General features: G+C 51.1%; 1 protein-coding gene across 2 annotated transcripts in view; it reads left to right on the top strand.

Annotated features, from left to right (window-relative positions):
• Nucleotides 1-8,246: 8,246 nt before the first annotated feature.
• The window catches only part of ERGIC2 (ERGIC and golgi 2), a 54,943-nt gene continuing 41,684 nt past the window's right edge, over nt 8,247-21,505 (top strand). Inside the window, exons 1-2 of one of the 2 annotated variants that reach the window (XM_029057951.1) lie at nt 8,247-8,308; nt 14,804-14,904. The gene's annotated coding sequence lies outside the window, so the exon portion shown is untranslated. Of the gene's footprint in view, nt 8,309-14,803; nt 14,931-21,505 lie in introns of both variants that reach the window. The other variant, XM_029057949.1, reaches the window with a different exon arrangement.

The following is a 21,505-nucleotide window of genomic DNA, read 5'->3' as shown; positions in this document are numbered from 1 at the left end:
TTCTGTTTCCCGGATCATTTTTCTACAAAAGCGTTCAGGCCATGTTTCCCGACTCCTCAAGAAACTCCAATCACTGCCTATCCACCTCTGCATCAGACAAAAACTCCTTACCATTCGTTTTAAAGCACTCAATCACTCCTACCTCACCTCCCTTCTCTCCCTCTCCATCCCAGCCCGGACACTTCTCTCCTCTGATGCCAACCTTCTCACTGGGCGTCCGTCTCGTCTATTTCGTCGCCAACTCCGGGCCCATGACCTCTAGCCAGGAAAGCCCTCCCTCCACAAATCTGACCGACAAGGACTCGTTCCTCGCTTCAAAGCCTTAATGAAGGCCCATCACCGCTAAAAGGCCTTCCCTGACTAAGCCCTCCTTTCCTCTCCTCCCACTCCCTTCTGCGTCACTCCGACTTGCTCCCTCTATTCATCCCCCTCCCAGCCCCTCAGTACTTATGTCCATATCTGTCATTTATTGATTTATATTAACATCTGTCATCCCCTCTAGACAGTAAGCTCATCGTGGGCTGGGAATGTGTCAGTTTACTGTTATACTTTACTTTCCCAAGCTCTTAGTACAGTGCTCTGCACACAGGAAGTCCTCAATAAATATGATTGAAAAAAAATTAAGAATCGTTAGCCCAGAATCTGCCCTTCTGAGGGGCCAAGGCCCCCCTGCAGCCCCCAAGATATCGGCGGGGGGCTGAAGGTGGCATTTAGCTCCTGACCATCAATGCTTTATCCCCATTAATCATTGACTCAAAGGTATTTAGTGAGCTCCTAATAATAATAATAATTATGCTAGAGAAGCAGCGTGCCTTAGAGGAAAAAGCACGGGCTTAGGAGTCAGAGGTCGCGGGTTTTAATCCCGGCTCCGCCACTTGTCAGCTGTGTGACTTTGGGCAAGACACTTCACTTCTATGGTCCTCAGCTACCTAATCTGTAAAATGGGGATGAAGCTGGTGAGCCTCACCTGGGACAACCTGATTACCTTGTATCTACCCCAGCACTTAGAACAGTGCTTGCCACATAGTGAGTGCTTAACAAATACCAGCATTATTATTATTATCACTTGTAAATCACTACATGCCAAGCACTGTTCATTCATTCATTCAATCAATCGATTTTACCAAGCGCTTACTGTGTGCAGAGCACTGTACTAGGCGCTTAAGTGAGTACAGTATAACAAGAAACAGACACAGTCCTAACTCACAACGAGTTTACACTGTTCTAAGCATTGGGGTGGATAAAAGTTAATCGAATTGGCCTCAATCCCCATCCCTCACAGGGCTCCCACTTTTAATTCCCATTTCTTACAGATGAGGTAACTGAGGCACAAGAAGTGAAGCGGCTCACCCAAGGTCACCCAGCAGGCATGTGACAGAATCGGGATTAGAGCCCAGGCCCTTCTGACTCCCAGGCCGCTGCTCTATTCAATAAACCAGGCTGCTTCTTCCACGCTCTACCTGCTGAAAACTGAGCGCCGAGACAGTAAAAGGGAAGGAAAAGAACCTGTTCTTTGCCCTCACAGTTTACAATCTAATGGCCCAGCTCGGGGGGGTCCTCTGAACTTTTGCCTGATTTACCTCTGATTTAGCCACTGTTGGTTTTATCGCTTCTCAACCTTGGCCCCGATGACCTGGATGAACTGTGATCCGTAATGATGAAATCGATCTCCGAGGTAGGGCAAACCGGGCCGAGGGAGCTATATCACGTTCATTCATTCATTCAATAGTATTTATTGAGCGCTTACTAAGTGCAGAGCACTGTACTAAGTGCTTGGAATGTACAAATCAGTAACAGAGACAGTCCCTGCCCTTTGACGGGCTTACAGTGAAATGGGTTTGTGCGGATAAGACTCCTAAAACGACGTCAATATGGATTGAAGAACAGGAAGAAGAGAAATCATCTGAATCTCCATTTGTCATGGGTTCTAATCCAGGCTCTGCCCCTTATCAGCTGTGTGACTTTGGTCAAGTCACTTCACTTCTCTGGGCCTCAGTTACCTCATCTGTCAAATTCATTCAGTCAATTGTATTTATTGAGCCCTTACAGTGTGCAGAGCACTGTACTAAGCGCTTGGTATGTTCAATTCGGCAACAGATAGAGACAACCGCTGCCCAACAATGCGCTCACAGTCTAAACGGGGGAGACAGGCAACAAAACAAAACAAAACAAGTAGTCAAATGGGGAGTAAGACTGTGAGTTCCACATGGGACAACCTGATTACCTCATATCTACCCCAGAGCTTAGGACAGTGCTTGGCACATAGTAAGCGCTTAGCAAATACCGTCCTTATTATTATTATTATTATCTGCATCTCCATTTGTTTTAACTACCACCCACTTGTTTAAGAGGGTGGAACAAACAAGATGCCTGAAAGTAAATTCTGCCTAAACACAGGGTGGTTAGTTTATTATTACTGGCATAAAAGTTAGAGTCTGAGTTATATTTCCCAGCTCCCAATTTTTTTTTTTTCCAAAAATAAAATGTATGGAAGTGAATCCTGTCTAATCACAGGATGGTTAGTCTATAGCTACTGGAATAAAAAATAGAGTAAGAAATGGTCTGATTTTTATTTAAAAAAATGTGTAGAAGTACTATTGTTACTGGCATAAAAAATGGAGTTGGAAAATATATGTTTTATTTCCCAATTACTGATTTTTTTATCTCTCCCTCCTGCCCCTAAAAAAATGTGTGGAAGTAAGTGATTGCTGACTAATCAGTTGGTTATTCTATCAGTCCTGGCATAAAATATGGAGTAGATACAGGTCTGAATTTTATTTTTCAATCTCAATTTTTAAAAAAATGCCACAGTAAGTGAATTCTGCCTAATTACAGAGTAGTTAGTTTATCACTACTGACGTAAAAAATGGAGTAGAAAAAGGTCTGAGTTTTATTTCCCAATTCCCAATTTTTCTTTTTTAATTTTACAAAAAAATGTGTGAAAGTAAGTGAATCCTGCTTAACCACAGGATGGTTAGTCTATCACTACTGGCAAAAACACGGAGTAGGAAATGGTCTGAGTTTTATTTCCCAATTTCATTTTTTAATTTTTTTTAAATGTGTGGTAGTAAGTGAATCCTGTCTAATTACAGAGTGGTTAGTCTATTATTACTGGCATAAAAAATGGAGTAGGAAAATGTCTGAGTTTTTATTTCCCCATTGCCAATTCTTCTTTTATCCCTCCCTCCAAACACACACCCCAACAAAAGATTTTTTGTGCTTTGGCATCGTGATTAATAAATGCCTTTGTGTAACGACAGCGGTCTTCTTATTTAGGCCACGAATGCTCTGTGCTTCAGGCATCAGCCCTGCAGATATAATTTGCTCTGATGCTAGTAACTGGTAGAAAATTGGTAGAAAATTTTGCAGGTGGGTCGATTTCTTTTTTTCCTTACCTGGTCTATTATCATTATTAATATTATTACATTCATTAATTGTCTCTGTCCCACGTGGGGCTCACGGTCTTCATCCCCATTTTCCGGATGAGGGGACTGAGGCCCAGAGAAGTGAAGTGACTCTCTCGAGGTCACATGGCAGACTGGTGGAAACCCATTGTTGGGAACCTGTTATTGGGCAGGGATTGTCTCTATCCGTGGCCGAATTGTACATTCCAAGCGCTTAGAACGGTGCTCTGCACATAGTAAGCGCTCAATAAATACGATTGAATGAATGAAGGGATTGTCTCTATCTGTTGCCGAATTGTACTTTCCAGGCACTTAGTACGGTGCTCTGCACACAGTGAGCGCTCCATAAATAAGATTGAATGAATGGTCACAATTAGAACCCATGACCTTCTGACTCCCAGACCTGTGCTCCAAGAGGCCTTCCCCGACTAAGCCCTCCTTACTCTTCTCCCACTCCCTTCTGCGTCGTCCTGACTTGCTCCCTTTATTCATCCCCCTCCCAGCCCCACACCACTTAGGTCCGCATCTGTCATTTATTTATCTCTATTAAAGTCTGTCACCCCCTCTAGACTGTAAGCTCGTTGTGGGCAGGGAATGTGTCTGTTTATTGTTGAATTGTCCTCTCCCGATCGCTTAGTCCAGTGCTCCGCACACTGTAAGACTGTGGGCCCCTTATGGGACGGGGACGGTGTCCAATCTGATCACCTTGTATTTGCCCCAGTGCTTAGAACAGTGTTGGACACAGAGTCAACACTTAACCAATACCATCATTCTTCTAATTACAGTAAGCGCTTAATAAACGCGATCGACCGACTGACCACGGGGAGTCCTGATCGGCTCCTATTGGGCACCCAGAAGGTAACAAGGTGAAAGGGGGCACCTCCCTTCCACCAAACCATTTCCTGGCATGCCACCCCTTCCCATCCCTGTAGTTGGGTCTCCTAGAGGAATTCAATTGTATTTATCGAGCACATACTGTGTGCAGAGCACTGTATTAAGCACCTGGGAGGGTCCAATGCAACAACGAACAGACACATAAGGCAATCGGTCCCTGTCCTCCTTCCCCCCGACAATCCATCAGTAATCTGTCACAGCTCAGGTCCCACCTCCTGATAGAGGGGAGGCAAGATTGGATTCAAGACTTGGAACCTCCTTTAGGTCTCTGCTTTCATTCAATCCTATTTATTGAGCGCTTACTGGGTGCAGAGCCCTGTACTAAAAGTGCTTGGAAGGAACAATTCAGGCCAGTCAGCCACCGCCGCCTGCGGGGGAAGGGCGGAGGGTTCAGTAGTCATCTTTGAATTCCCCAGAAAGGGGGTAGGGTATTTGTTAAGCGCTTACTTGAGAAGCAGTGGGCTCAGTGGAAAGAGCCCCGGCTTGGGAGTCCGAGGTCATGGGTTCAAATCCCAGCTTGGCCACTTGTCAGCTGTGTGACCGTGGGCAAGTCACTTAACTTCTCTGTGCCTCAGTTCCCTCGTCTGTAAAATGGGGATTAAGACTGTGAGCCCCACGTGGGACAACCTGATTCTCCTGTGTCTACCCCAGCGCTTAGAACAGCGCTTGGCACATAGTAAGCACTTAACAAATACCAACATTATTATTAATCCCAGCTCTGCCGCTTGCCAGCTGTGTGGCTTTGGGCAAGTCACTTAACTTCTCTGTGCCTCAGTTACCTCATCTGTAAAATGGGGATTAAAACTGTGAGCCCCATGTGGGACAACCTGATCACCTTATATCCCCCAGTGCTTAGAACAGTGCTTTGCACATAGTAAGCGCTTAACAAATGCCAACATGATTATTATTATTATTGCTATGTACCAGGCACTGTATTCAGTGCTGGGATGGATACAAGCAAATGGGGGTGGACACAGTCCCTGTCCCATGTAAGGCTCACAGTCCCCATTTTATAGATGAGGTCACTGAGGCCCAGAGAAGTGAAGTGACTTGCCCAAGGTCACACAGCAGACAAGTGACGGAGTCTGAATTAGAGCCCATGGCCTCCGGACTCCCTTAAGCCATGACAGCCAGTCCTTTAGACTGTGATCCCCTTTTGGGCAGGGATAATCACTGTTTATTGCTGTATTCCTCTTTCCCCAGCACTTAGCACAGTGCTCCGCACCCAATAGGAGCTTAATAAATACCATTGAAAAATTAACGAATGAATGAACAGTCTCTGAGGCAGGGAATGTGTTTATTGTACTCTCCTAACCACTTAATACAGTGCTCCGCACTCAATAGGAGCTTAATAAATATGATAGAAAATTAACAAATGAATGAACCAGTCTCTGAGGCAGGGAATGTTTCTGTTTATTGTTGTTCTCTCCCAACCACTTAATATAGTGCTCCGCACCAATAGGAGCTTAATAAATATGATGGGAAAATTAACGAATGAATGAACCAGTCTCTGAGGCAGGGAATGTTTCTGTTTATTGTTGTAATAATAATGTTGGTATTTGTTAAGCGCTTACTATGTGCCGAACACTGTTCTAAGCGCTGGGGGAGATACAGGGTAATCAGATTGTGTCACGTGAGGCTCACAGTTTTAAACCCCATTTTACAGATGAGGGAACTGAGGCACAGAGAAGCTAAGTGACTTGCCCACAGTCACACAGCTGACAAGTGGCAGAGCTGGGTTGTACTCTCCCAACCACTTAATACAGTGCTCTGCACACAGTAAGTGCTCAATAAGTAAGATTGAATGAATGAATGAATGAATCACCGGACTCTCCCTCTCACCAGAACCTAGTCCCTTTAAGTTGCCCCTATTGCTGAAATCTCTTTGCTCTCCGATTTGCAGTAGAGAGAAAGGAGAAGAGAATGACAACAACTTTTGAAACGTGTTTCTTTTGCGGCCCTCGAAAGGCCACCTGTTTGCTGAAGTTTCATCGCTATTTAGGCTCAGGCAGGAGAAGCTTCGAGTTTGATTTGTTTCCTCAGCCGGCAGTGGAAGGGTTATCAGTCAGGTCTGTATTTTGACCGAGAAAACTCTGTGGATCCACTACCAGAACGATGGCAGATGGAGAGCGGGACGTTGGGGGAGAGACGTGTCTGTGGTGTCGCTGTGGGTGGGAGACGACTCGACGGCGTAAAATAAGACAAGACTTGCATTCCCCCTCTCAGGATGGCACCTGGAGAGTTTCCAGTCCTCTACCAGTCTCGGCTTCGGGAGGGAGAGTCGAGCGGAGGCCCGTCCGGCCCATTCCTAGCTTGGGCGGCGGCTAGCGAGCGGCAGGCCGTCGGCTACGAGTCGAAACTCCCCCGTGCTGGACAGCGGCGGCCCGGGAGAGAGTCGAGGGTGGACATTCAGGAAAGAGGCAATCGTCAACCACGTCCACATTTTGACCGAGAAAACTCCGTGGATCCACTACCGGAACGATCGCAGATGGAGAGCGGGGCTCTCTGGGAGAGATGTGGCCATGGTGTGGCTATGGGTCGGAGATGATTCGACGGCATAAGACAAGACTTTCCCTTCGGAGTTGTCTTCGTGAATTGGATTTAATCAGTATTCACTGGGACTTGGCTCTGTACAGGATGCACCTCGAAGCAAGAGATGGGCGGACTTCACTCTCTGGGCACTTTAAACCTCACATTTGGAAAATGAATAAGTTTTTTCTTTTTGCCAATGAGCCAAATAGCTGAACAAAGACCTTGCTCCTCGTGTGGTGCCTTCCAAGTGCTCAGTATAGTGCTCTGCACATAGTAAGCACCCTCCTTCAGAGGCTTACTGAAGGCCCATCTCCCCCAACAGGCCTTCCCAGACTAAGCCCCACCTTTCCTCATCTCTCACTCCCTTCTGCGTCGCCCTGACTCGCCCCCTCGGGTCTTCCCCCATCCCAGCCTCACAGCACCTATGTCCATATTTGCAATGTTATTTATCTGTATCGATGTCTCCCTCCTCCATTCTAGACTGTAAGCCCACTGTGGGCAGGGAATGTCACTGTTTATTGCTGCATTGTAGTCTCCCAAGTGCTTAGTACAGTGCTCTGCATACAGTGCTCTGCATACAGTAAGCACTTGATAATTATGATCGAATAAATAAATGAATGAATGGATGAATGAATGAATGGATGGAAGAATGGACAATTGATGAATGAATGGATGGATGGATGAATGAACGAACGAATGGACGATTGAATGAATGAATAGCGAATGAATGGATGAATAATGTATGCCTGGATGGACGATTGGATGAGTGGATGAATGAATGGATGAATGAATGAATGAATGGATGATCGAATTAATGGATGAATGACTTGATGAATGGATAAATGACCGGATGAATAAATGGATGAATGAATGGATGATTGAATGAATGGACGAATGAATGGATGAATGAACGAACGGACTATTGAATGAATTGATGAATGAATTGATGAATGGATGAAGAATGGATGAATGGATGGATGAATGAATGGATGAATGAACGAACGAATGGTTGAATGAATGAACGAATGGTTGAATGAATGGACGGTTGAATGAATGAATGGATGAATGAATGAATGAACGAATGGTTGAATGAATGAACGGTCGAATGAATGAACGAATGAATGAATGAACGGTCGAACGAATGAATGAATGGTTGAACGAATGGATGGATGGATGGATGGATGAATGAACGAACGAAGGCGGGCAGGAAGGGGCGGGGCGAAGCCGGCCCGGTCACGTGGTCCCACCGCCCCGCCCCGCCCCCTCCGTGGCCGGCGCCGCCGTGGAGGGAGATATCGCGAGAGTCCGCCGGGGAGGGGGGCGGGGGAGGGGGCGGGGCGGCGGCTGCTCTCGCGATAGGGGCTGAGCCGGCGGGAGCGCGCGCGGCGGGGGGCGGGAGCGCGCGCGGCGGGGGGCGGGAGCGCGCGGGGGGCGGGGCCGAGGGCCAAGATGGCGGACGCCTCACAGCCGACGCGCAGGTAAAGGCCCCCGTCCCCTCCCCGCCCACGGCCCCGGTCCCATCCCCATCCCCATCCTCATCCTCATCCCCGTCCCCATCCCCAGCGCACCGCGCCGGAGGGCGCAGGAGGGCGGAGGCCGCGGGGCGGGAATGGGGGGGGGGGGAGGACGGAGCCGCGCCAGGACCCGCCCCCTCCCCCCCCCTCCATCCCCTCCCCCCCTCCATCCCCTCCCCCCCCTCCATCCCTCCCCCCCTCCATCCCCTCCCCCCCCCTCCATCCCCCCCCCCCTCCATCCCCTCCCCTTTCCTCCCCGGCTCCTCTCCCCCTCCCCCTACTCTCCCTCTCCCCTTCCCTCCCCGCTCTTCCCTTCCCCCTTTCCTTTCCCTTCCCCCTTTCCCTTCCCTCTTTCCTTTTCCTTCCCTCTTCCCCCTTTCCCTTCCCTTCCTCCTTTTCTTCCCCCCTTTTCTTTCTCTCTTTCTCCTTTCCTTTCCCTTCCCCCTTTTTCTTTCCTTCCCCCTTTCCTTTCCCTCTTCCCCCTTTCTTTCTCTCTTCCCCCTTTCTTCCCCTTCCCTCTTCCCCCTTTCCTTTCCTTTCCCTTCCCTTCCCCCTTCCCTCTTTCCCTCTTCCCCCTTTCTTTCTCTCTTCCCCCTTTCTTCCCCTTCCCTCTTCCCCCTTTCCTTGCCCTTCCCCCTTTCCCTTCCCTCTTTCCCTCTTCCCCCTTTCCCTTCCCTCTTCCCCCTTTGCCCTCCCCCTTCCCCCTCCTCCTTTCCCCCTTTGCCCCCTTGCCCCTCTTCCCTTCCCCCTCTTCCCTTCCCCCCCCCCCTTTGCTCCCCTCCCCCTCCTTGGGGTCCTGGGGGTCAGCAGCAGGGCGGGAATGAGCAGAAGTTGCAAAGTGCTTCCTGGGTGCAGAGCGTTGTGCTGAGGGTTTGGAGGAGCACAGTGCAGAGCGCTCTCCCCAGCCCTCGGGGCAGCTGCCCCCTCACTCCTTCATCCAGGGCTATCGATTAACCCCCGAATAGGGCCCGACCACTGGACTGGACGCCTCGGGGACTACGCTGGGAACATCTTTCCATCAGTGCTGTTTATCGAGCGCTTACTCTGTGCGGTGCGCTGTGCTAAGCGTCCGGGAGAGCGTGCCGTCAATCTTCCGATCGGCGGCGAGCGCTTACCGTGTGCGGAGCGCTGTACTAAGCGTCTGGGGCAGCCTGCTGTCAATCTTTCCATCGGCGTCGAGCACTTAGTGCAGAGCACTGTACTAAGCGTCCGGGAGAGCGTGCTGTCAATCCTCCGATCGGCGTCGAGCGCTTACCGTGTGCGAGCGCTGTACTAAGCGTCCGGGAGAGCGTGCTGTCAATCTTCCGATCGGCGTCGAGCGCTTACCGTGTGCGGAGCGCTGTACTAAGCGTCCGGGAGAGCGTGCTGTCAATCTTCCGATCGGCGTCGAGCGCTTACCGTGTGCGAGCGCTGTACTAAGCGTCCGGGAGAGCGTGCTGTCAATCCTCCGATCGGCGTCGAGCGCTTACCGTGTGCGGAGCGCTGTACTAAGCGTCTGGGGCAGCGTGCTGTCAATCCTCCGATCGGCATCGAGCGCTTACCGTGTGCGGAGCGCTGTACTAAGCGTCCGGGAGAGCGTGCTGTCAATCCTCCGATCGGCGTCGAGCGCTTACCGTGTGCGGAGCGCTGTACTAAGCGTCTGGGGCAGCCTGCTGTCATTCTTTCAATCAGTGTCAAGCACTTAGTGCAGAGCGCTGTACTAAGCGTCCGGGAGAGCGTGCTGTCAATCTTCCGATCGGCGTCGAGCGCTTACCGTGTGCAGAGCACTGTACTAAGCGTCCGGGAGAGCGTGCTGTCAATCTTCCGATCGGTGTCGAGCGCTTACTGTGTGCAGAGCGCTGTGCTGAGCATTTGAGGGCGTACGCTCTCAATCTTTAAATTGGTGTTGAGCACGTACCGTGTGCAGAGCACTGTACTAAGCACTGGGGGAAAGTACTCAGCGGAAAGAGCACGGGCTTGGGAGTCAGAGGTCATGGGTTCTAATCCCGGCTCCCCCACTTGTCAGCTGTGTGACTTCGGGTAAGTCACTCAACCTCTCGGTGCCTCAGTTCCCTCATCTGGAAAATGGGGATGAAGACCGTGAGCCTCACGTGGGGCAACCTGATGTCCCGGTATCTGCCCTCGCGCTTGGAACAGTGCTCGGCACATAGTAAGCGCTTAACAAAAACCAACATTATTATTATTACGTGCAGGACACCGTACTAAACATTCGGGAGAGTCCCCAATCAGTGGCATTGAGTGCTTCCTGTGCGCAGAGCGCTTTACTAAGTGCCTGAGGGAGTAACCGATCGATCAGTGGACTGTATGAAGTGCATCCGCGCAGGGCCCTGTGCTAAGCACTTGCAACCGACCCGAAATAGTCACTGGGCGCTTACTACGTGCAGGGCAGCGTCGTAAGCGCCTGGGAGAGGCCGATGTTACCGATTTGTACATTCCGAGCGCTTAGTACAGTGCTCTGCACATAGTAAGCGCTCGATAAATCCTATTGAATGAATGGGAGAGGCCGAGGTTACCGATTTTTTACATTCCAAGCGCTTAGTACAGTGCTCTGCACATAGTAAGCGCTCGATCAGTGAATGAGAGTACAGGACATCTGATCCAGGGAAGCGGGCAAGGAGCAGAACCCGGGTGCCGTGGCCCTGCCCTCCCGGAGCCCAGGTGGGCAACTTGTCAAACGCTCATAGGCCGGGATCTTCCCGATCCCGGAGGACGGGAGCCGGAATCGGGAACTCCGGCTTTTAAAGTCCAAAGCCAAAATGTAAAAAAAAGAAAAAGAGAGAGAAAGGAACCCCAGAGCCCTTACTGTCCCATCCGAGGGACGGTTTCCGCGGCCTGGACAGATGACGTGTTTGTTTAATCGCTGGGGAAACGTCGGTTCGTTCTTGCAAACGTATTTATTGAGCGCTTACTATGTGCAGAGCACTGGACTAAGTGCTTGGAATGGACAGTTCGGCAACAGGTAGAGGCAGTCCCTGCCCAACGACGGGCTCACAGTCTAAACAGTTTGGCTCTGTGGAAAGAGCACGGGCTTTGGGGTCGGAGGTCATGGGTTCGAATTCCGACTCGGCCACCTGTCGGCAGTGTGACTTCTCGGTGCCTCCGTTCCCTCATCTGTAAAATGGGACTTAAGACCGTGAGCCCCACGTGGGTCTACCCCAGCGCTTAGAACAGTGCCTGGCACATAGTAAGCGCTTAACAAATACCAACATTATTATTATTATTATTATTAAACGGGGGAGACGGACAGCAAAGCGAAACAGAACAAAACAAGACCCGGTTATTGGGCAGGGATTGTCGCTATCTGTTGCCGAATTGTCCTTTCCAAGCGCTTAGTACGGTGCTCTGCACATAGTAAGCGCTCAGTACGGCTGAATGAATGAATGAAATCACCCTTCAGAGCTGGCACCTTAAGAAGGCAGACGGGGCGGAGACAGAGGAAGCCCGCCCCGTTGCCTCCAGATGTTATTTATAATTTAAAAACTGGCATCGTTAGTTCATTCAGTGGTATTTATTGAGTGCTTGCTGTGTGCAGAGCACTGTACTAAGCGCTTGGAAAGGACAATTGGGCAACAGGGAGAGACGGTCTCCACGCAACAACGGACTCACAGGCTAAAAGGGGGAATAGTGGGCTAAGGTCACTCCTTTCAATCACACGGATCGGGAGGCCCATGTAAATAGCCTTAAATTTGTCATTTGGGGAGCTTCTTCCTTTCACCCCACATTACAGTTTATTCATTTGAATTTAAAATCAGTCATCGTTTTTGTCAGTGGTATTTGAGCGCTTACTATGTGCAAAACACCGGACCGAGTGTGTGGGAGAGCGCGGTACGGCAGAATCAGCACTCTCCTTCCCTTCCCGGTAATGATAATTAAAAAGCGGCGTGGCTTAGTGGAAAGAACCCGGGCTTGGGAGTCAGAGGTCGTGGGTTCTAATCCCGGCCCCGCCACTTCTCTGCTGTGTGACCTTGGGCAAGCCACTTCACTTCTCTGGGCCCCAGTCACCTCGTCTGGAAAATGGGGATGAAGACTGGGAGCACCCGGCTCTGCCACTCGTCAGCTGTGTGACCGTGGGCAGGTCACTTCACTTCTCCGGGCCTCAGTTACTTCATCTGTAAAATGGGGGTGAAGACTGGGAGCCTCGTGAGACAACCCGATGACCCTGTATCTCCCCCAGCGCTTAGAACAGTGCTCTGCACGTAGTAAGCGCTTAACACATACCAACATTATTACGACCCGAATACTCTGTATCTACCCGAGCTCTTAGAACAGCGCTTGGCGCATAGTAAGTGCCTAAAAAATACTATTATTATTCATTCAGCTGTGTTTATTGAGTGCTTACTGTGCGCTAAGCACTTGGGAGAGAACGAGTAGCATTTTTAACGTAAAGCTAGGGATACTGAACGTCTTGTAAATAAGATGAAATGAAGTATTACAGAGCACTGACACCCACTTTTAATTGTGCATTTTATTTTGGAGGCTAAGGGCTTTTGTGTCATCACGGAGCCGTTACGAGTATTTGTTCTTTATCTGACATCCGTTCAGTAGTTTGTGCAGAACGTTGTTCACACCCCGGGGACGGGTACGCCGATATTGTGGGGGGGGTTCCTTGACATCGATTCATTCATCGATTCTGACCTATCGAGCGCTTACCACGTGCAGAACACTGGTCTAAAAGCTTGGCAAAGTACCCGTCCACAATAAGTGGACGCAGTCCCTGCCGACAACGAGCTTACAGTCAGGAGAAGCAGCGTGGCTCAGTGGAAAGAGCCCGGGCTTGGGAGTCAGAGGTCATGGGTTTGAATTCCGGCTCGGCCACTTGTCAGCTGTGCGACTGTGGGCGAGTCCCTTCACGTCTCCGGGCCTCAGTGACCTCGTCTGTAAAACGGGGATGAAGACCGCGAGCCCCACGTGGGACAACCCGATGACCCTGTATCTCCCCCAGCGCTTAGAACGGTGCTCTGCACATAGTGAGCGCTTAAATGCTAACATTATTATTATTATTGGAGGGGTGGAGTCAGGCATTCATAGAAATAAATAAGTGACAGATGTGGACGTAAGTGGTGTGGGGCCGGGAGGGGGGATGAATAAAGGGAGCAAGTCAGGGCGACGCAGAAGGGAGTGGGAGAAGAGGAAAGGAGGGCTTAGTCGGGGAAGGCCTCTCGGAGGAGATGGGCTTTCAATAATAATAATGTTGGTATTCGTTAAGCGCTTACTGTGTGCCGAGCACCGTTCTAAGCGCTGGGGGAGATACAGGGGAATCAGGTTGTCCCACGTGGGGCTCACAGTCTTAATCCCCATTTTACAGATGAGGGAACTGAGGCCCAGAGAAGTGAAGCGACTCGCCCACAGTCACCCAGCCGACAAGTGGCAGAGCCGGGATTCGAACGCATGAGCCCTGACTCCAAAGCCCGTGCTCTTCCCACTGAGCCACGCTGCTTCTCCTGCTTTCAGGAGGGCTTTGAAGGGTGGAGGGTCTATGCAGGGAAGGAAAAAAAAGACAAAAGGAGCAAAAGATACAGCCCGGGGGTAGGGTTGGGAGGGATGACCCTCAGGCTTCTCACAGCTCCGTCCCAGCTCAGTCCCAAAGAAGCCCCAGACTTCCCAACATTGGACCTGCCAGGACCGAGCGATTTTATTTTTTGTGTGCTCTGGTCCCGTGAGCGGCGTCTTTTCCCCCCGGGCGGCCGGGAGGGGAGCAGGGAGAGGGGTCTGCCCCATAATCAGCTGCCTCCTCACGGACCTCGGACACGGGCCGGGCAAGCTGTCGCTATCCTATTCCGTTGGGTCCCGCTGTCCCAGGTGCTTAGTACGGCAGAGCTGCATGGCCTGGCGGGTAGAGCCCGGGCTTGGGAGTCAGAAGGTCATGGGTTCTAATCCCGGCTCCGCCCCTCGTCTGCTGCGTGATCTTGGGCGAGCGGCTTCACTTCTCTGGGTCTGTTACCTCGTCTGTAAAATGGGATTGAGCCCCACGTGAACTGTGTCCAACCTGTCCCCCCCCCCCCCAGCGCTTAGTACAATGCCTGGCACGTAGTGAGTACTTAACAAATACCATTACTATTATTACGGTGCTCTGCACACAGTACGCGCTCAATAAATACGAGTGAGTGGGTGGGGATCGATGAGCCCCAGGCCTCATGGTCTCCCTTGCGCTGCCTCCCTTCCTCAAGCCGAGCAGCAACGCGGCTTAGCGGATCGAGCCCGGGCCTGGGAGTCGGAAGGTCACGGGTTCTAATCCCGACCCTGCCACTTATCTGCCGGGCGACCGGGGCAGGTCACTTCTGCGGACCTCGGTTACCTCGCTGGGAAAACGAGGATGAGGGTGTGAGCCCCTTACGGGACAGGGATCGTGTCTAACCCGATTGACTTGTATCTCCTCCAGTGCTTAGAACGGTGCTTGGCAGATAGTAAGCGCTCAACAAGTACCGTAGTTATTAATATCATCGTTATTATCATTCTTAGGTGGCGATAGTGTCCTCTCCCCTGCGATGGAGGACGGGAGATCGTAAGCTCCTCGAAGACAGGGCTCGTGTCTGCCAACTCTGTCGTCTCGAACTCTCCAGGTGCTTATTACAGTAGCCCGCGCACGGTAAGCGCTCAATAAATGCCATCGATCGAGAGGGAGGGGGGCCCTAGACCGCCCCGGGGCTTTATGGTCGTAGTGTGCTCTCCCAAGTGCTTAGTAGTAATAAAAATAATAACGGTGCTATTTGTTAAGCGCTTACTATGTGCAAAGCACTGCTCTAAGCGCTGACGGTGCTCTGCACACAGTAAGCGCTCAAAAAAACACGACTGATCGACCGACTGAATACAAGACTCCGTGTTCCGTTCTCTCTCACTCAGGTTCGCCTATTCCGGGATAAAGTATTTTCCGGTGGTTTTCTTAGGCGTTTGCAGGCTACGGTATCGTAAAGTCGGGGTCCAAGTGAAGGCTTCTTCCTAGTCAGCGCTTAACAAATACCAGCATTATCATCATTAATCCTACGGGGTACTCGTTTTTATCCAAAGCAGTGCAAGAATTGGGGCGACCAACTAGACGGTTCGCTTCGATAATCCTCCCGGAAGGCCGTTTCTCCCCTGCACACGTTTTCCAATTAATTCCACGGCCGGAAGCTTCTCCTCATTACCCAAATGCCCAAATAAATGAGCCGGAACTTCTGTTATCACTCGACGCTGCTTCCTCGGCAAGTCGGAGGAGGCAGGGCTGCGTTCCCCGCCCGTCAGGGACGGGGACCGTGTCCGACCCGATGAGCTTTTATCTAACCCAGCGCTTAGAACAGCGTTTGGCGTGCAGTAAGCGCTTAACAAATGCCACGGTGGTCATGGTTCCCTGCAAATCGTATTGGACACGGTCCCCGCCCCGCATGGGGCTCCCAGTCTTAATCCCCATTTTCCAGAGGAGGTCACTGAGGCCTAGAGAATCGAAGTGACTTGCCCAAGGCCGCACAGCAAAGAGGCAGAGCCGGGATTAGAACCCAGGCCCTGCGGGTTCCATTGGGCCGCACTTTTTCTCCGGTGGCCTGAGCAGGTTTAGGAGCTTTCAGAAGCCTCTGATTTGCTACTGACAGATACTCTTTAATGTAGCCATTATCTTTAATTAGTGTGCAGGGTTTCTTTACCTTCCTGAAGGCCACTTTCCATTTATTCGCCCCACCCTCAGCCCCACAGCCTTTAGCTACTAATATGTGCGTCCGCTGTGGCATCGTCCTCTCCCAAACGCTGAGTACGGGGCTCCGCACACGGTAAGCGCTCAATATGTATACCGTCGATTGACTCCGGGGCTTGTCCTTTTGATCCCCTGCTTCTCATCTGTCTTCTCTAAGAAAGCAGCAGTAGGCCGATTTTCAGTACCGGGGAAAAGGACTTCCTTGGATTGTTTAGCCCCGACAGCTCGATGTCTCGGCCGATTACCTCAGATACCTTCGCTACCTTCAACATCCCTTTTTCCCGTGTTGTCTTTGAAGCTCTAAGATTGAGAAGTTTTCATTTTGGCAGTTTGTTTATGGGCTTGGCGGCTAAACTCGCAGTAACAAATTACCTAAGGCAGAGGCAGATTGATGGGATCGGTCCATCAGCGGTATTTCTTGAATGTTTGCGCAAGGCACTGTAATAATAATAATGATTATGGTATTTGTTAAGCGTTTACCGTGTGGCAAACATTTTTTAAGTACTGGTCAAGGTGATGAGGTTGTCCCACGTGGGGCTCACAGTCTTCATCCCCACTTTCCAGATGAGGTCACTGAGGCCCAGAGAAGTGAAGCGGCTTGCCCGAGGTCTCGGCAGACGAGTGAAAGAGCCGGGATTAGAACTCAGGTCCGCCGACGCCCGGGCCCTTTCCGCTCAGCCACGCGGCGTCTCTAAGAAAAGGCATCGGCAGCAGGAGCTGTGCGTGGAGGTTGTCCCACGCGGAGCTCACGGTCTTAATCCCCATTTACCAGAGGCGGCGACCGAGGCCCAGAGAAGTGAAGTGGCTTGCCCGAGGTCACACAGCGGACAAGGGGAGCCGGGATTAGAACCCAAGTCCTCTGACTCCCAAGCCCGGGCTCTTGCCGCTAGGCCGTGCTGCGTCTCTATGCTAAACGCGAAGAGGGCATTAGCAGATGTGTGGTTGATGCACGCTCTCATTAAGGGAGGTGCTCATTAAGGGAGGCTCAATGCGATTAGTCCCGGAAAGCTTCCCGGAGGAGATGTCATTTTGTTTGGCCTATGAACATGGGGAGGGCAGTGCTCTGCCAGATGGGAAGCAGGCGGGAGGCGAAGGGGGTAAGGAGAGAGATGAGACTGAGATACAGTGAGCAGGTTGACGTTGAGTAGTATTAAGCGGATTTATCGAGCGCGTACTGTGCGCAAAACACTGTACCGAGCGCGTTAGAAGAGCCAAGAATGGGAGGGCTGGATGGTTGTTGGAGAGGAGCGAGGGAGCCTTCAATGGGGAGGAATTCCTGCTGGAGATCAACTCCTTTTCTCCTCAGTGCCATTTGGTTCAAAGCGAAATTGAAGATTAAAGGTTTCTCTTAAGAGGTGAATCCAGACAAGGTGGATTTTAAACAGACCGGGTCAGATCCTGCGTGGAGAGCCTGTTGGTGGATCATGATTAGACTGTGAGCCCGTCGTTGGGCAGGGCTTGTCTCCATCTGTTGCCGAATTGTACATTCCAAGCGCTCAGTACAGTGCTGTGCACAGAGTAAGCGCTCAATATATACGGTTGAATGATTGAATTTGGAAACGGGGAAAAGTAGGTTAGAGAGTAATCTTGATGACGATGATAATCGTGGTATCTGTTAGGCGCTGATTGTGTGCCAGGCACTGTACTAAGCGCCGGGGTAGATACGAGCCTGGCCTGGTGGAAGGAGCATGGGCCTGGAAGTCAGAGGTCCTGGGTTCTAATCCCAGCTCCGCCACGTGTCTGCTGAGGGACCTTGGGCAAGTCACGTCATTTCTCTGGGCCTCAGTTCCCTCATCCGTCAAATGGGGATTAAGATTTTGAGCCCAATGTGGGACAGGGACCGTGTCTGACCCGATGAGCTTTTATCTAACCCAGCGCTTAGAACAGTGTTTGGCATACGGTAAGCACTTCACAGATGCCACGATCGTCATTGTTATTGTTCCCAGCAAATCGTATTGGACACGGTCCCCGCCCCACATGGGGCTCCCAGTCTTAATCCCCATTTTCCAGAGGAGGTCACTGAGGCCTAGAGAATCGAAGTGACTTGCCCAAGGCCGCACAGCAAAGAGGCAGAGCCGGGATTAGAACCCAGGCCCTGCGGGTTCCATTGGGCCGCACTTTTTCTCCGGTGGCCTGAGCAGGTTTAGGAGCTTTCGAAAGCCTTGATTTGCTACTGACAGATACTCTTTAATGTAGCCATTATCTTTAATTAGTGTGCAGGGTTTCTTTACCTTCCTGAAGGCCACTTTCCATTTATTCGCCCCACCCTCAGCCCCACAGCCTTTAGCTATTATTATGTGTGTGTGTGTGTATATATATATATATATATATATATAAAAAATATTAATTTTGTATATATTATGGATTCACATCCGTAGCTTGTGTATTCATGTCCGTGTCCCCCTCTAGACTCTAAGCTTCTGGTGGGCAGGGAACGTGTCTGTCGACATTATCATATTGTGCTCTGCCAAGCACTTAATAAAGTGCTCTGTGCTTAATAAATAATTGGTTGATCGATTGAGGGCCAAAGGAGAGAGCCGGCGAGGATGACATTGATGCCTATTTGCTCTGGGCTGGTAACACTTTCACTCGATTTCCACTTCCCCGGTTAATTTCAGGTCTTGCTACCTGGCAGCAACCAGATAATGATCTCCGCTCCGTAGAATCTCCAATCAGTTGTGTTTATTGAGCACGTAACGTGTGCGGAGCAGCAGGTGGTTGGGAGAGTATAGCACAACAGCATAACGCACACGTTCCCTGCCCACAGCGAGCTTAGAGGGTAGCGGGGGGAGACGGACATTAATGTGAAGAAATAAATTCCGGATATGGATGTGAGGGCTGAGGGAGGGGTGAATGAAGGAAGGAAGTGTGATGGAAAAAGAGTGGAAGAAGAGGAAATGAGGGTTCATTCATTCATTCAGTAGTATTTATTGAGCGCTTACTTTGTGCAGAGCACTGTACTAAGCGCTTGGAATGGACGATTCTTTTAGTCAGGGAAGGCCTCTCGGAGGAGTTGTACAGTTCCCGAGGTGATTTTCACCCAGGGAAAACACAATTTCTGAATGCAGTCAGTTACTTGATTCGCGAAGGATTAGAGTGTGTCTGTCCTATTGTACTTTCCCAAATAATAATAATTATGGTATTTATTAAAACTTGCTACGCATCAGGCACCGTACTAAGCGCTGGGATGGATGCAAGCCAGTCGGGTCGGACACGGTCCCTGTCCCACGTGGGGCTCACGGTCCCGATCCCCGTTTTCCAGATGAGGTAATGGAGGCCCAGAGAAGTGAAGCGACTCTCCCAAGGCCACACAGCAGCCAAGTGGCGGAGCCGGGATTAGAACCCCCGACCTTCTGACTCCCAGGCCCGTTCTCTATCCGCTACGCCGTGCTGCTTCTCGTGCCTCCCAGACACTTCTAGTACAGTGCGCGGCACACAGTAAGCACTTAGTAAATAGGATTCGTCGATGAGAGGCTTCCAGATCCATCCCTTGTGGTGGAGGACAACTGATCAGCTGTGTGACGGTGGGCAAGTCACTTCACTTCTCCGTGCCTCAGTTCCCTCATCTGGAAAATGGGGATGAAGACTGTGAGCCCCACGTGGGACACCTTGATTCCCCTGTGTCTCCCCCAGCGCTTAGAACAGTGCTCTGCACGTAGTGAGCGCTTAACAGCTACCAACATTATTATTATCAATCAGTAGTAATCGATCGCTGGTATTTATCGAGTGCCTTCTGTGCGCGGAAAGCTGTACCGGCTGCCGGGGAGATTCATTCAATAGTATTTATTCATTCAATGGTATTTATCGAGCGCTTACTATGTGCAGAGCACTGGACTAGGCGCTTGGAATGAACAAGTCGGCAACAGACAGAGACAGCAGAGCAGCGGTAATGATGACTGTGGTATTTGGTAAGCACTGTACTAAGCGCTGGGATAGATACAAGCCCATCAGGTCCCACGCGGGGCTCGCGGTCTCAGTAGGAGACCTTGTCGAATTGCCATTTTGGGAACCGAGGCCCAGAGAATTCAAGCGACGTGCCCCCGGTCACACAGCAGACTGGTGGCGGAGCCGGGATTAGAACCCGGGTCCTCTGACCCCCCCCCCAGTGCTCTCCGGACTAGGCCGAGGTAGTAGACGTTGACAGCCTGGAGCGGTGACTAGAAGAGAGATTCGTGGACCTCGTTCAGTCGCTTCTGAGGTGGAAGATGGAGCTGAGAAATGGAGGCGCAGCTGCCCCTGCACCCCTTAGCCGAACCCGGGGCGAGGCCTGGTCCGGGAACCAGAAGTGGGGCGCATACGTGGAATTAATAATGTTGGTATTTGTTAAGCGCTTACTCAGAGAAGCAGCGTGGCTCAGTGGAAAGAGCCCGGGCTTGGGAGTCAGAGGTCATGAGTTCAAATCCCAGCTCTGCCACTTGTCAGCTGTGTGACTGTGGGCGGGTCACTTCACTTCTCTGGGCCTCAGTTCCCTCAGCTGGAAAATGGGGATTAACTGTGAGCCTCACGTGGGACGACCCGATTCCCCTGTATCTCCCCCAGCGCTTAGAACGGTGCTCTGCACGTAGTAAGCGCTTAACAAATACCAACATTATTATTATTAAGTGCAGAGCACCGTTCTAAGCGCTGGGGTAGACACAGGGGAATCAGGTTGTCCCACGTGGGGCTCACAGTCTTAATCCCTATGTTACAGATGAGGTAACTGAGGCCCAGAGAAGTGAAGTGACTCGCCCACAGTCACACAGCTGACAAGTGGCAGAGCCGAGAGTCGAACTCATGACCTCTGAATCCAAAGCCCGTGTTCTTTCCACTGAGCCACGCTGCTTCTCCACTACAGAACGGTGCTGGGCACATAATAAGAATATTGGTATTTGTTAAGCGCTTACTATGTGCCAAGCACCGTTCTAAGTGCTGGGGGAGATACGGGGTCATCAGATGGTCCCCATTTTACAGATGAGGTAACTGAGGCCCAGAGAAGTGAAGTGGCTTGCCCACAGTCCCACAGCTGACAAGTGGCAGATCCGGGATTCGAACCCATGACGTCTGACTCCCAAGCCCGGGCTCTTTCCACTGAGCCACGCTGCTTCTCTAGTAAGCGCTTAACAAATACCACCATTAGCATCGTTTCCTGGGCCCGTATAGGCCGCGTATCCGTAGGGTTTGTCCGAGTCCGAGTCGGGCGGCCGAGCGGTCTGCGAAAGGGCAAGGCCGTGGGAAGGAGGAATCAGTCAATCCATCGCATCTGTCGAGTGCTTACCGGGTGCCGAGCACTGTACTAAACGCTTGGGAGAAGAGAGAAGAAGAAAAAGAAGCAGCGGAGCTTGCTTAGAAGGAGCAGCGGAGCGTAGCGGAAAGATCCCGGGCTTGGGAGTCAGAGGTCATGGGTTCGAATGCCGGATCTGCCACTTGTCAGCTGTGTGACCTTGGGCAAGTCACTTCACTTCTCTGTGCCTCAGTTCCCTCATCTGGAAAATGGGGATGAGGACTGGGAGCCCCACGTG

This window comes from Ornithorhynchus anatinus, chromosome 2, assembly GCF_004115215.2.
Source record: "Ornithorhynchus anatinus isolate Pmale09 chromosome 2, mOrnAna1.pri.v4, whole genome shotgun sequence".
Lineage (NCBI taxonomy): Eukaryota > Metazoa > Chordata > Mammalia > Monotremata > Ornithorhynchidae > Ornithorhynchus > Ornithorhynchus anatinus.
The sequence above is the reverse complement of the archived record's forward strand: the minus strand, read 5'-3'. Positions and strand labels throughout refer to the sequence as shown.